At 38.8% G+C, this 13,308-nt stretch overlaps 1 protein-coding gene across 7 annotated transcripts in view; it reads right to left on the bottom strand.

Annotated features, from left to right (window-relative positions):
• BTBD10 (BTB domain containing 10) overlaps window positions 1–9,271 on the bottom strand; it is a 67,459-nt gene extending 58,188 nt beyond the window's left edge. The window contains exons 1-2 of one of the 7 annotated variants that reach the window (XM_024757117.1): window positions 9,153–9,264; window positions 8,582–8,629 (exon numbers count right to left, since the gene is read on the bottom strand). The gene's annotated coding sequence lies outside the window, so the exon portion shown is untranslated. Of the gene's footprint in view, window positions 1–8,581; window positions 8,630–9,118 lie in introns of all 7 variants that reach the window. The other 6 variants (XM_024757116.1, XM_024757112.1, XM_024757118.1 and 3 more) reach the window with 6 other exon arrangements.
• Window positions 9,272–13,308: the final 4,037 nt, after the last annotated feature.

Genomic DNA, 13,308 nt, shown 5'->3' with positions numbered 1-13,308 from the left:
GAAAAAAATTTTTTAAAAAAAAAAAAAAACAAAAAAAAAAAAAAAAAAAAAAGAAAAAACCATATATATGCTTCCTACAAGAGACTCACTTCAGATTTAAAGTTATATGCAGACTGATATTGAGGGGATGGAAAAAGGTATTCCATGCAAGTGGCAAGGAAAAGAAAGCTGGAGTATCAATACTTATATCAGACAAAATAGACTTTAAAACAAAGACTGTAACAAGAGTAAAAGAAGGACATTATGTAATGATAAACAGATCAAGCCAACAAGAGGATATAACAATTGTAAATATATATGCACCCAACATAGGAGCACCTAAATACATAAAAGAAATATTAATAAACATAAACAGAGAAACTGACACTAACACAATAACAGTAGCAAACTTTCACATCTCACTTACATCAATGGACAGATCATCCAGACAGAAAATCAATAAGGAAACATTGGCCTTAAATAACACTTTAGACCAGATGGATTTAATAGATATGTATAGAACATTTCATCCAAAACCAGCAGAATACACATTCTTTTTAGCACAAATGGACATATCAGAAGCTAGGCCACAGAACAAGCCTCAATAAATTTAAGAATACTGAAATTATATTAAGTATCTTTTCTGGAAACAGTATGAGACTAGAAACAAACTACAAGAAAAAGACTACAAAAGATACAAATATGGGAAGGCTAAAAAAACATGCTACTAAACAACCAATGGTTTACTGAGAAAATCAAAAAATACCTGGAAACAAATGAAAATGGAAATACAACAATCCATCCACATCTCTGGGACACATCAAAAGCAGTTCTATGAAAGAAGCTTGTAGTGATACAAGCCTACCTCAGGAAACAAGAAAACTCTCAAATAAAAAAACCTAAACTTACACCTAAAGGAACTAGAAAAAGCAGAACAAACAAACACGAAATTAGAAGGAAAGAAATCATAAATATCAGAGCAGAAGTAAATGAAATAGACTAAAAAACTTTTAAATTTTAAAAAAGTAAACACCAATGAAATTACGAGTTCTTTGAAAAGATAAACAAAACTGATAAATTTTTAACCAGACTCATCAAGAAAGAGAGGGCCCAAATAAATAAAATCAGAAATGAAAGAAATAAAATCAGAAACGACACCACAGAAACACTAAGGATTGTAAGAGATTACTAAGAACAAATATATGCCAATAAAATGGACAATCTAGAAGAAATGGATAAATTCCTAGAAACATAAAAATCTCCCAAAAATGAATCAGGAAGAAATAAAAAAATATGAACAGACCAATTACCAGTAATGAAACTGAATCAATTTAAAAAAACAAAAACTCCCAACAAACAAAAGTCCAGGACCAGACAGCTTTACAGGTGGATTCTACAAAACATTTAAAGAAGAGTTAACACTCATCCTTCCTAAACTATTACAAAAAAAATTGAAGAGGGAGGAATACTTCTTAACTCATTATACAAGGCCAGTATCACCCTGATACCAAAACCATGCAAAGATACCACAAAGTAAATTACATGCCAGCATCTCTGATGAACACAGATGCAAAAATCCTCAACAAAACATGAGCAAACTGAATTCAACAATACATAAAAAGGACCATATACCATGATCAAGTGGGATTTATCCCAGGGATGCAAGGATTTTTCAATAAACGCAAATAAAAGTGATAAACCACAGTAACAAGCTGAAGAATAAAAATCATATTATCATCTCAATAGATGCAGAAAAGCCTGTGACAAATTTCAAATCCATTTATGATAACAACTCTCAACAAAGTGGGTATAGAGGGAACATATCTCAACATATTAAAGGCCATATATTACAAAACCACAGCCAACACCATACTCAACAGTGAAAAGCTGAAAGCACTTTGTCTAAAATCCAGAACAAGACAAGGATGCCCCAACATAGTGTTGGCAATCCTAGCCATAGCAACCAGACAAGAAAAAGAATTAAAAGGAATCCAAATTAGAAAGAAAGAAATAAAACTGTCCCAGTTTACAGGTGACATGTTTTAAGTATAGAAAATCCTAAACACATTACTAAAAACCGCTAAACTAATAAATTCAGTAAAGTTGCAAGATACAAAATCAGTATACAGAAATCTGGTGCATTTCTATACACTAACAATAAACTATCAGAAAAAGATATTAAGAAAACAATCTCATTAACAACTGCATCAAATAGAATAAAATAACTAAGAATACATCTAAGGAGATAAGAGACCTGGACCCAGAAAACTATAAGACATTGAAGAAAACTGAAGACAACGCAAACAAACTGAAAGATTTACCATGCTCATAGAAGAATTAATATTGTTAAAATGACCATATAACCCAAGGCAGTCTAAATCAAAATACCAATGGTATTTTTCACAGAACTAGAACTAATAATTCTAAAATTTGTATGGAAACAAAAGATCCCAAATAGCCAACAATCTTGAGAAAGAAGAACAAAGCTGGAATATCATGCACCCTGATTTCAAACTACACTACAAATCAAAACAGACACACAGATCAACAAACAGAATACAGGACCCAGAAATGGACTCACACTTATATGGTCAATTAATCTACAACAAATGAGGCAAGAATATACAATGAGTAAAAGACAGCCTCTTCAATAAATGGTGTTGGGAGAACAGGACAGCTACATACAGACAATCAAAGTGTACTAATTTCTCATAGCATATACCGAAACAAACTCAAAATGGAATAAAGACTTAAATGTAAGACCTGAAACTATAAAACTCCTATAAGAAAACATAGGCAGTAAGCTCTCTGACATAAGTCTTAGCAATATTTTCTTGGATCTGTCTCCTCAGGCAACAGAAACTAAAGAAAAATAAACAAATATGATTACATCAAACTAAAAAGCTTTTGTACAGCAAACGAAACTATCAACAAACTGAAAAGGCTGCCTACTGAATGGGAGAAGATATCTGCAAACAACATATCTAACAATGGGTTAATATTCAAAATACACAAAGAATTCATACAACTCAACATCAAAAAAACAAACCACCCAATTAAAAAATAGGCAGAGGACCTAGACATCTTCCCAAAGAAGACATACAGCTGGCCAACAGACACATGAAAAGATCACTAATCATATTAAAACCACAATGAGATACCACCTCACACCTGTCAGAATGGCTATCATCAACAAAACAATGAATAACAAGTATTGGCAAGGATGGAGAAAAGGGAACCCTCGTGCATAGTTGGTGGAAATGTAAACTGGTACAGCCAGAAGGAAAAACAGTATAGAGGTTTCTCAAAAAATTAAAAATAGAACTGCCATATGATCCAGCAATTTAACTTCTGGGTATTTACCTGAAGACAAAAACACCAATTTGAAAAAATATGTGCACCCTATGTTCAATGAAGCATTATTTACAAGAGCCAAGGTATGGAAGCAACCTAAGTGCCCATCAATAGACGAATGGATAAAGAAGATGGGGTATATAAATACAGCGGAATATTTTTCAGCCATTAAAAAAAAGAAGCCTTGCCATTTGCAACAACATAGATGGATCTAGAGGGTATTATACTATAATGAAATAAGTCAAATACCATATGATCTCACTTATATGTGGAATCTAAAAAACAAAACAAAATGAAAACAGACTCACAGATACAGAGAACAAACAGGTGGTATCCAGAGGGGAGACAGGTGGGGGGTTGAAATAGGTGAACGGGATTAAGAGGTACAATCCTCCAGTTACGAAACAAGCCACAGGGACGTAATATACAGCATAAGGATATGGTCAGTACTATTATACAGTAAGTTTTATCAGGACAGAAAGCTAATGGACTTACTGTCATTTCACAATATATGCAAATGTCAAATCACTATGTAGTATACCTGAAATTAACATAATATTGTACATCAACTATATTTCAATTTTTAAAAGATTACTTAGAATACCAGATATATCAATGGATAGTCAATGCCAACATGAAAAGCAAGAAAGAGATTCCTACTGTTCATTGTGGACTAGAATAAAGAAAAAGAAAAAAAAACTTTTGTAATTTCCAGTGGAAGAGTCATATTGTCAAGGCTGCAAATAGCCATTTGAATTTGTTCCCTACAAATGAGACAGCTAGATGTAAATGTAAATTCCACTGATGTGTCTTAAGATCACCAGACAGTATGCTATTTTCTGAGCATAAACACAGTACAAAGTGCTAACAAGTTATATTCACTTTACTATTTACATAGCACTTGTGTATATTTTATTTAATTTCATTCTTAAACTCCTGACAATTGTGTTCTATCTCCATTTTTCATGTGAGCCAACAACAGCTCAGAGTAGTTAAGTAACTTATGTCATAGAGCTAACAGTCGGCTTTAAACACAGATCTAAGTGATCCCAAATAAGGTATTCCAAGTATGATTACAATGAAAAGAAAAGTATGATTACAATGTTAAATGACCTTAGAAAAGTGTTATTCATAGCTTCTAATCAAGTACTTCAATTATTACTTCACTATGACAGACTCTCACCCTCAACCAAATAACAAATGTTAATTTCAGTTCATGACCAAAAGTACTAACAGACCATTCATTTCAACTACAAAGATAAAAATAGGTACCATGTAATCAGATATCTTACATTTTTAAACAGAAAAATATAATTAAACTATTAATTAGGATTTAAAAAGATGCTTTTATTGGCATAGATACCTTTTAACATTTTACAAATCTTCAGAAATCTTCTGTGACATAAGGTCACATATTCCACATAAAATCTTTCCTCTTTAATGTCAAGTTTCTACTATTTCAAGTATTTTAGCTCATTGTATTCTCACTGCCTACATCGAACATTTACCAACCTCTTAATCCTCTCCCAAAGAGCATCTCTTTGAATTCTGATTGCTTACCTTCCATCTCTAAGCTCTAGATTGCTACCTGCTTAACAAGGCAGTTCTCAGTTTCAAGATGCCAAAGTAAACCAGAGCAAGCCATTAGTAGGGAAATGCAACATTAGCTTAAACCCTAATAAACATTCTATCCAAGAGGAGACAAGATTTCAAAATAGTTCTTCTTCCATTAGTGGGCATCCTTCTCCCTTACTGTGGGTTTATAACCAACAAAGAAACAAAGGAGTCAGACAAAGGTAAAATTATAGCTGAAATCAGTGGCCAAAAAAGCTACCTATTAACTTCAATTGTAAATTAAACTTAGAACTGTATACGTTTCATTTTCTTCTCCCTCATAGGGTCCAGGCTGCTCAGATAAATCCACCCTACAGGGGAGTAGAGAATGTTATGTCCTAAGAATTGAGAGCTCTAAAAACAGAACCAGATGTCACTGAGCAAAAGCATATTCAATTCCTTCTCCAGTCCTCACCTAATCCTTCCTTAAGAGGGCATCTCACCCTAGGAGTTGAAAGAAGGGGAAAAGCTACTTCCAAGAGAACTTCCTTACTTTACAAGTTATGTAGAAACACGGGGAGAGGAAAATGATGGTTCTTCCTTCAACAAACATAATCTCCAAAAATACGTAACAGATTCTTCAGGATGTTTTTTAAACTCTCAAAGAGGAACACCTCACAGAATACACATCTTCTCCTGTTTCACTTCCCACACCAGAGAGAGGCAAGGATTGGGTGAAGAGGTATTAGACTAACTTGACCTAAGTAAAGACTGGGCTAAAAGAAAGAAAACTAAGTCTGCAAACTCCCAAAGTAGTCCTGATTAAAAACCAATATTCTATTTCATTACTCTAGGAGGTGGGTCAACAGATGAATGGATAAAGATGTGGCGCATATATACAATGGAATGTTACTCAGCCATAAAAAGGAATGAAACTGAGTTATTTGTAGTGAGGTGGACAGACCTAGAGTCTGCCATACAGTGAAGTCAGAAAGAGAAAAACAAATACCGTATGCTAACACATATATATGGAATCAGGAAAAAAAAAAGGTACTGATGAACTTAGTTGCAGGGTAGGAATAAAGAGGTAGACATAGAGGATCATAGAGGATGGACTTGAGGACATGGGGTGGGAGGGGGAAGCTGAGGCGAAGTGAGAGTAGCAACGACATATATACACTACCGAACGTAAAATAGCTGGCTGGTGGGAAGCAGCAGCATAGCACAGGGAGATGGGCTCGGTGCTTTGCCATGACCTAGGGGTGGGATAGGAAGGATGGGAGGAAGGCTCAAGAGGGAGGGGATATGGGGACATGTGTATGCATGTGGCTGATTCGCTTTGCTGTACAACAGAAACTAACACAGTATTGTGAAGCAATTATACTCCAATGAAGATCTATTAAAAAAAACAATATTCTATGTAGTCTTTGCATAAGTTATGATAAATTTAGTTGTAAAAAGCAGAGCTCTTTGTAAAACTGCACGGTAGACTAAGTGGTACTTGACCATTTCTATCTTCCTTTTTCAAACTCTCTCCCTCACCTAGCCTCCTTTCTCACCCTTACTGCCATCGAAGACCTTCACCTTGCCCTCTATAAGCCTAAGATTCACTTCTTTCCTAGGACTGACCTCTAAACCCCCATTCCCCGCAGCCCAAATAAGAATGAATCAGATTATGTGATTAAAGTACTTCCCACTAATGGATAAATGTGGTTTAATCCAAGGGGCTCAATTCCACAAATATCATTAAGCTCTCCTATATATAAGGCACTGTGTTTAATCAATCAAAGTACCTATTCTTCTTACAAGAAAAACTAGCTAACTCAAATCAATCTTGTAATGCACAATGTAAAAGAGAAGCACATGAGTGCTTGCTTCACCTCACACTTTCCCCTTCCCATTTCTTCCCCTCACGATGCCCCTCCCCCCTAAGCCATCGGCCACGGAATAAAATCCAAGGAATCAATATTGCTTCCAATAAAAGTCAACGACTGGGAAGACAAAGTGTGATGGTACAGCAAACAGTAAACATTCAAAACCATAGATGAGTCAGTAGAGGGTCTCCTAGATTTATTTTACATATTAATCGCAAATACAATAAAGGGCTTCTCAATAAATCAATTCCCTTACAAGATACCTTTGCTTTGCTCAGAACCCTCAGTTACTAAACCATATATACTGAGAGGGGTTTTCTCAGTTATTTCCAGTTAAAATATTACTAAGTATCAGTTCAATCTGCCCTACCATATTTAAAGGCTATTAAACTTGGCTATTAAACTCACCTGTTTTCAATTAAGAGTTGACATTTTCCCCCAAGTACTCCTAGGTTTGAAATTCCAAACTAATTGGCATACTTACTTTAAATCTTTTTTTTTTCAGTTGTAAAATTTATTAATTCTCACTCATAACACAGGTCCAAACCTGGAGAGCAGGATACAACTACTGACAGGTTTGGGTTTGCTTGGGCCACATGAAGTTATTTTTAACTGTTTCAAGTAGCTGTCAATATTTTTAAAAGTCAGGAGACCTGCAAGCAAAAATTTAGATTTCCTGTGTTCTCTTGAGAAGGCTGAAGACTGGGCCCATATTCATTATGGCACTGATCAGGTGAACGTGAGAACTGGATATCCCTCTTAGATGAGGCATAAACTCTTTAGTGTATTTCACTCATTTTTATTTTCATATGTGTAGTATCTGGAGGCATGTGAGTTTGCTATTCATAACCTATTCCTTTGAAAGGTGCATAATATTTTCCTGATCACTTCAACACTTCACTAAGCCACCTAATGTAAAAAGCCATAAAGCAGGACATACTGGTTTGTAACTTCATGGTTAATAATAAAAAATTTTCACAAGGCTTAGAAGAAAGGTTGAGAAAGAAAAAAATTCAGATTGATGGAAGGGTGACATACAGAATGTAAAAAGCCCATCTGAAAGTTTTTTTGGGAGAAAAAAAAAGGTGAAATCTCAAAAACATTGTCAAGACACTGAAAGCTTTCCTGACTCCATGGTTCCTTGCCATACTCCATGCTTCAGAACCTTCCTTCCCACTTTTTTATGTGTAACAATAGCAGTTAGGTCATAAACTCTGAGAAATGTTAGGAAATTTATGAAACACATTTACACCTTCAAAAATAATTCTCCTCACACACTTTTTTAACAGTCTTTATCCACCATCAAATCCTCCCCCAAGTATTTTCTACTGCTTTCCACTTTGTATTCTAATGACAACTAGAGTCCTCATTTTCAAGGCTTGGGCTTCAGTCCTGGACGGGCTCTCCAGTACAGAAACTTTTTTGGCCGGTATAGTTGCACTCCTTATTATATCTCTTATACCAATTTCTACAATCTATTTCATTCAAAATTTATCTGTAACTCCCTCTCTAAAGTCTTGATCAAATCGTAGAGGGGGGGTGTACCCAGTTGTGCAAAGAAAATCAATATACTGTGATTTTTCTCCGATATTGTTAATTTAAATAAAAAGCATGAAGACTCTTAAAGATTAAAAAACATTTAAGTAAATTTTATATGCTAAGTGCATAAAGCGACAAGCGAGTGATGCTCTATCTTTAGCATGTCTGGACTAGTGACTTATGAACTCAAAATACCGAGGAGAAAGATTAGTAGGAAATCTGTGAAGCCCAGTGATGGTCACATTGCACCCACACTAACAAATTACTAAGTGATGTCTCACCTCCCTGCACCCCATTCTCGAGGATAAAGGGTGTTAGGAGACTTGAATCTGAAAAAGAAATAAATAAGCAGCTTTTCTGTGCAAGTTTGGGGAAAACAAAGCGTTACCGCACGTGATACCATTACAGCATAAAACCACTTAACACCTTATTGGGGTCTCACTCTTCACCCAAAGCGAGACTCGGGCCACCTTAGCTCCTACTGTGATGCACCCTCCTCAGGACCTCGCGGCGTTAACCCAGGATGACAGAAAAAGGGCGGCGCACAACTGTTCCTCTGCCCTGTTAAGGAGGGTTAAGGGTATCGCCTTCATCTCCGGGGAAAGGCCTCAGGACTCCCAACCCAAAAACAGCACCCCCGAAACCCAACTCCCTTCCCTGCCTCTCCGAACTGGGCGCCAGCGGCCAGAGCACAGAACCTCACCCACGGTCCCCTAGCAGGGTCCGGGACGTCCAGACCACCACCAGAGGAGTCCGGCTCTCAAGCCCAAACTCGCCCTCCGTCCCCACCAAAGCCCAGCCTCCAGCGCCGCCCCCACCGAGTTCTCCAGGTGAGTCCAGTCACCCTCGAACCTGTAGTCCCCCTTGAGTGTCCAGGCACAGGCCGGGGCCAGCGACACCTCCGCTTCCCCCACAACTGGATCCGTCCGGAGGTGTCTGAGACAGCGGGCGCTGCGGCAGCTGCGACTAGAAGAGCCGCCCCAGCAGGTTACAGGCCGGCTCCTAAACTGCTTCTCGCGAGATCCCGCTGTTCAAAAAGGCGAGATTAGCTGAGTTCTCGCGAGAATGGTGGCTCGCCGCTCAGGAGTTGGGCGGGGCGCGAAGAAGGCGGGCGGTTGAGGGAGTGGCTGCATGGGGTGGGCGTTGAGCCTGGGGGCAGGCGACGCAGAGTGTAAGGCGCGGGTCCTCACAGACGTCAGCTCGGGATCAACCGCGAGCTTCGAATCTGAGTGGCTGCGAGCAGAGTTACCCCCCAAATCTTTGAATCCCACGTTTTTCCTTGATTTCCTGTCACCGTTAGAAAAAAGCGGACAGCGTCTCCAGCCCAAAGTTGGAGAATACCTCAAGGACGCTGAGTTTACTCAAGGAAAGTGTTTCCCTCAACTGAGCGAACTCCAAACTCGCCTTTGGCGGCTCAGCTGGCGGGTATTAACCCGCCTGGGTTGAGGAAAGGCGGTCCTAGTGAGGGCCACCTTCTATTTCCTAGCGTCCGCAGCTGTTTGTTTTTAAACGCTGGGTTGGCGGGAACCGGTGTGCCATCTGGAGCTCTTGCAGCTGGGCTCCTGTGGAACGTCGACAGTAACCTGGATGGGATATTATTGCTTCTTGTGGCAGAAGGTGCCGGTAATAGAGTTTCGGTCACTCAACTTTACTGAGCCTACTGTGTGTCACATACTGGACTACACAAACAGAAAAATGAAAGACACAGTCCCCAACCTCGAAGCTCACACCCTGGGGGCGAGACCCACCCGAAAACAGATAATCCTGTTACACTGTGGTAAAGGCCGAGCTGTGAGCTGAGAGGGAGGAACCGGCTCGGTCTGCCATGTTGAGGATGCTTCCACCAGGGAGTGACATTTGAGCTGAATTTTGAAGGATAAGTAAGAGTCCCCCAGTTTTGAGAAGAGTGGTAGGAGCGCTGCAAGCAGAGGAAGCGTAAAGGAAGAGGACCTGGTTTGAGTAATTTGCTATGAAAACAGATTTTGCCAGAAAGAACTTTACTGAAAGGCTTTTTTTCTTTCTTTTTAAATGGGCTCTAGAGCGCAGGCTCAGTAGTTGTGGCGCACGGGCTCAGCGGCATGCGGGATCCTCCCCGACCAGGGCTCGAGCCCGCGTCCCCTGCACCGTCAGGCGGATTCTCAACCACTGCGCCACCAGGGAAGTCCTGAAAAGCTTTTAATCACTGTTGAGTTGGGAAGAGAAAACTCCCTGGCTTCTACATGTGCTAACCAAAATGTTTTTCAAACCAGTGTTTATGCTAAGGAGATGAGCAGTTGAGCTGCACAATAGAGGATAGTGAACATCCTCGTCCTCACCTAAGGACACTACATATGAGAGACCTAAGGGAAACAGATTTTTGTCGTAGTATCCCAAGTTACTATCATTGCCACATTCTGCTAAAGTGGAAATCTTTGAAGATTTCTAAGACAGAAGAAGAATCTAATAGTTTTGTAATACAGGTGTATCTTATGGAGAAACTTCAGGAAAACCCTCAGGCAACAAAATAACAAAAACTTCATTGGCCTTATTTATTATCATAGCTTTCTTCTATAAGAAAAGATCAAGAAAAGTAGTTGTATAGTCCAAGTTTTAGTGAGGTCTGTCAAAGAGGAATTATTTCCCTATATCAAAATAGAACCTATCATTTCCTAAAGAGAGACCCTGATATTCTACTATAGGATTTCTGCCAATCTCCCTTTAGACATATTATTTTCATATTATTATGTATATGTATACTATAGGGACATTTGGCTCACTGTACCAATAGAAAAAAAATAGGTCATAAACAAATACTGAATCATTATGTTGTACACCTGAAAATAATATAATGTATGTCAATTATTCCTCAATTTTTTAAAAAATTAAAAATTTTAGAAAAAGTTCAAACTCTGTTGTGAGCTAGTCAGGTGCTCTGCTTAGCATAATTCACACATTCTATTCCAAGTTCTAGGAATTTTCCAGGAAACATTGGAAGAATTAGTACAAGATTTCAGATGAAGTATGGAAACTTTATTCCATGCTGGAATCTGGTCAAATCATTTAAACTTGCTATGAGGGGCCTATAGTTCATTTTATTCTGTTATTCTTTTTTTTTTTTTTTTTTTTTTTTTTTTTTTGGTTGCATTGGGTCTTCAATGCTGTACAAGCTTTCTCTAGTTGCGGCTAGCGGGGGCTGTTCTTGGTTGCGGTGTGCAGGCTTCTCATTGTGGTGGTTTCTCTTGTTGCAGAGCATGGGCTCTAGGCACATGGGCTTCAGTAGTTGTGGCACGTGGGCTCACTAGTTGTGGCTCATGGGCTCTAGAGCGCAGGCTCAGTAGTTGTGGTGCATGGGCTTAGTTGCTCCGTGGTATGTGGGATCTTCCTGGACCAGGCCTCGAACCCATGTCCCCTGTGTTGGCAGCAGGTTCTTAACCACTGCGCCGCCACGGAAGCCCTATTCTGTTATTCTTGAAAGAAAGAAAGGAAGAAGGAAGGGAAGAAAGAAAGAAAGAAAGAAAGAAAGAAAGAAAGTATCTAATAAAGCTATCACTGTCATTCACTTAAAAAAATTAATCTTTCAAATATTTGGGAGCATGGTAGCACCTATACATCTAGTAGGTAATGCCACTGATCACAGCCTGCTTTGCACAATAATTTGTAAATGCTAGCTCACTGAATGAGCTAAGGTACAGATCCTTAATGCAAGTCTTCCTTCCACAATATCAATCCACGTATCAAAGAGGTCAGAACAGAAATAGAGAAGTTTCATAGAGAAACAATGAATGAACAAGTTCTTTTGGTTGTCTATATTATTGTACTTCATAGCATGTTAACACAAGATTGTTTCAAAGCAGAGGATAAGATAGACCTCTGGTTGAATACTTGTTCAAAGAATTAAATGATAAGCCACATACCCAGAATCCTATTTAACTTTAAAGCCTGGGATTTCTTTGTACTATGGTTTGAGCACATTCACCTAATGTCAGGAACAGGAAAATCATACACACGAAACAAACTGTATCCCTATTCAGCAAATATATGTATTGAACAAGTCCCTGTGTAAGAATACTAGCGGAGATACAGACATTATTAATATACAGGTTCTACTGAAAAAAAATAAGATGTGTAATTAAACAACAAAAGGAAAACAAGTTGGGTCATACAGAGATAGAGATAATGTGCTATGGGAGGTCAGAGATAGGAAAGATTGCTACCAACTGAAGATATGAAGAAGGTGCAGAAACAGGAGAGGAAAGGAAGGATGTTTGATCTGGAGGTCTTAAAGAATAGATAGGAGTCTGGCTTGAAGCTATAGTAGGAATGGGCATCCCTATGGAAAGATCAACAAAGGTATGTATTTAAATAGCTAAACTCAGTATTTTGTAAGGGCAACAATAAGCAATTAAAAAGAATGACTACGGGACTTCCCTCTTGGTCCAGTGATTAAGACTCCACCCTCTCAATGCAGGGGGCCCAGGTTCCATCCCTGGTCAGGGAACTAGATCCCACATGCCACAACTAAAAGATCCCACATGCTGCAACTAAAGATCCCACCTGCCTCAACAAAGATCCTGCATGCCACAACTAAGACCCAGCACAGCCAAATGAATAAATATTTTAAAAAATGAATAGGAAGGGCTTCCCTGGTGGCGCAGTGGTGGAGAGTCCGCCTGCCGATGCAGGGGACATGGGTCCGTGCCCCGATCCGGGAAGATCCCACATGCTGTGGAGCGGCTGGGCCCATGAGCCATGGCCACTGGGCCTGCATGTCCGGAGCCTGCGTGTCCAGACCCTGTGCTCTGCAACGGGAGAGGCCACAACAGTGAGAGGCCCGCATACTGCAAAAAAAAAAAAATGAATAGGAAGATTGAAATTGGGACAAAAAGACCTTGGAATATTAGATTAAAGTAGGAGTCTGTACACTTTTTCTGTAACTTGTTAGCTTGCAATAGAGTGAAATCTCAGACTTTTCACAGTTTTTGACAAATGCTTTTAGTCTCTTTTTGTGGAAATTGACAAGGTGATCCAA

Source organism: Neophocaena asiaeorientalis, unplaced genomic scaffold, assembly GCF_003031525.2.
Source record: "Neophocaena asiaeorientalis asiaeorientalis breed wild unplaced genomic scaffold, Neophocaena_asiaeorientalis_V1.1 scaffold504, whole genome shotgun sequence".
Lineage (NCBI taxonomy): Eukaryota > Metazoa > Chordata > Mammalia > Artiodactyla > Phocoenidae > Neophocaena > Neophocaena asiaeorientalis.
The sequence above is the reverse complement of the archived record's forward strand: the minus strand, read 5'-3'. Positions and strand labels throughout refer to the sequence as shown.